Raw genomic sequence first — 2805 nt, forward strand, 5'->3', positions numbered from 1 at the left:
AAAAAAAAGTTGTATGGTACAAATGGGCATCTGTCCCACTCGGCAGCATCTGGGGAGGTGTCAGTTGCTAGTGGAGTGGCACATTCTCCAGCTGCCCACAGCGGAACATTGTGCACAGAGGAGTTTGGTGCGGGCACAGGAGGTTCTCTCTCTGGTCATGACTGAGAGATCTGTGGCAATGACTCAGGTCTCATTTTGCTCGTTGGTGCTCAAGAATGTCTCTCAATGCCCCTCTTTGTTAGTTCCGCTCATCTGTCTCAAGTGAACTTCAAGTCCTCCTCTTTTTGGTACATGGCCCCAGACCGGCTCCCAAGCTGTCAGGGCACTCGGGTAAGCCCCCTTCACTTTCTTCTCCTCCCTTTATTCTCTCTGACCTCCTTATAGTTTTGAGAAAACCCTTCTTTTTCCTACTGTGGCTTCCTCAATCATACTTCCTTCTTTCTCTCCACTAGTTCCGCTGTTCTCTAGTTCTTTAACAGAAAACTTGATGACCTACTAAATCTAGAGTCTAGAAATCAAAATTATGAAAATCAATCAAAAAAGGAAGAAGAGAAGACAAATTCCTTTTCTGTAAAGGGTGCTTAGCTTTCAAACTGTATAATATATGGGGGCAGAGGTGGCAGATGAGCGAGGGAAGGGAGGCCACTGCAGAAGAGCTCAGCTTTGGCACTAAAACAGTTTTAGCCTTCACACCTCCTACATGTTCAATAGTAAAGGCTCCTGTAAAACAAGATCACGGGGAGCCCTCTCAGCCCTGCGTTCCATTCCGATTTAGATCTAAGTTCTCTTCCTTTCCTCACCGTCTAATTCCCACTGCCCCAGACTCTCATCTCTTGGGAGCTCCCGGAAGGCTGCCTGGGAACTAGAGGGTGAGAAAAGAAAAGAGAACGGGAGGTAAAGAATTATTTGAAACTGGAACTACCAGGCTGGGCGTGGTGGCTTATGCCTGTAATCCTAGCACTCTGGGAAGCCAAAGTGGGTGGATTGTCTGAATTCACTAGATTACGACCAGCCTGAGCAAGAGTGAGACCTGGCCCATCTCTAAAAAATAGCCAGGCACTGTGGCGAGTGTCTATAGTCCCAGCTATTTGGGAGGCTGTGACAAGAGAACCACTTGAACCCAAAAGTTTCAGGTTGCTGTGAACTATGACACCATGGCAGTCTACAGGGAAAATAAAGATTGATTCTGTCTCAAAAAATAAATTAATTAATTACTAACATAAAATAAAATTGGAACTACCTCTTCACCTTAAGAGGTTATCTTTCACTTTGTGATGGTTTTAACCTTTTTCCTGCAGACTGGGCTGGGGCTGGGGCGGGGTGGGGAAGGGACCAAAAGAACTTCAGAAGGCTTTTCTCCCAAATGGAAGAGCAATTTCCTTAAAAAGATGAATTTCTCTGTCATCTCTTGTTGCAACACATAGCAATATTTTGTGTCCCCATAACCTGTTTCATGTCTACTATTATTTTAAATAGATAATACATATGCATAGTTTAAAATTTGAAAGCAACAAAAAAAATCTCTCTGACCTCACCTGGCAGCCACCTAGTAATACTCTCTTCAGAGGTGACCAATGTTACCAGTTTCTTATCTATCTTTCCAAAGTATTTTACATAAATTTGAGAAACTACATATGTGTAGTCTTTCTCTTCTTTTTTGATCTAAAAACCTGATGTTTATTTTCCACCAACCTTATTTCCGCCTTCATTAAGAGCCTGTGGAGGAATAGCTTCAGACCACGCAGCGGCTGTTCCTACCCATTCGGTGGCCTGAGCAGTGGGAGATGCAGACCAGGCTTCTGCGGCAGGCTGGGCTCTTCAGTCTTTAGCAGGGAACCGCCAGGTAGGCAGAGAGGCACCTGCCTCCCTTCAGATCTTTCTGAGGCCTGGGGTTGAGTAGCAGTGAACTCAGGAGCTGGAGCAGTCCATTCACCCTGAAGTTCCCTCTTACTCACAGTTTTCTCAGCGGCAACCTGCTCTTCCTTTTCAGTCTCCTCAGGAGCTGTAGAAGCCGAGTTTAGGCATGACCTCCACGGACGCTCAGGGGAGATGGTGCCACACCTGCACAGAACTTCCAGGGCCGGCATCCACCACATCTGACCCACCCATCAGCTCCCTTGTTCCTTTGTCATTGCACAGATGGCACATAACACAGAGGAGAGTCTGTGTGACGCAGAGCAAAAGTAGGCAGGTAAAGTAAAATGCCTCTGGGAGAGGGCGGTGCTCAGCCCTGGGCTCAGTAATCACCCGCAGATGCGGCTCCCAGAAGGCTGCCTGGATCTGGTCAGTGAAAGTTCCAGGAATGAAGTGGCCAGCCATCAGGGTGACTCCAGTGGCAAGCTTAGCACAGTGCACAGGCCAGAATTCCTGGAGGGAATGACACTTATTTATGATGTAAGCCATCATTTTCCTTTGGTAGGTTCCATTTGGAAGTCAACGGTGGTGCCACCTAAGTGGGCTCCATGCTGCAAGGACTTTGAGGACATTCTCCTCTTGTATTTGTAGGACATCAAAGCTTCCGGACATTGTGAAAGTTTCCCTTTAAATTATCGTGGGAATCCAGAACAATGCTGCATGGACTCTTCTCTGGGTAGCACAGAAAGGCTTTCTCTTTTGTTTTCAGAACACATGATGAGTGCTTTGCACCTTTTTTTTCACTTAAAATTACATATGAGAGCTGTCCTCAAAGTATCCAGCCATGTAATATGAGAATTAGGGACCATGTGGCTGGATACTTTCTGGACAGCCCCAGCATAGCTTGGGGTTAGTCACAGTGGCTCACACCTGTAATCTCAGCACTTTGGG

The sequence above is a fragment of the Otolemur garnettii genome, unplaced genomic scaffold, assembly GCF_000181295.1.
Source record: "Otolemur garnettii isolate 467f Iridium unplaced genomic scaffold, OtoGar3 scaffold00014, whole genome shotgun sequence".
NCBI classification, from domain to species: Eukaryota; Metazoa; Chordata; class Mammalia; order Primates; family Galagidae; genus Otolemur; species Otolemur garnettii.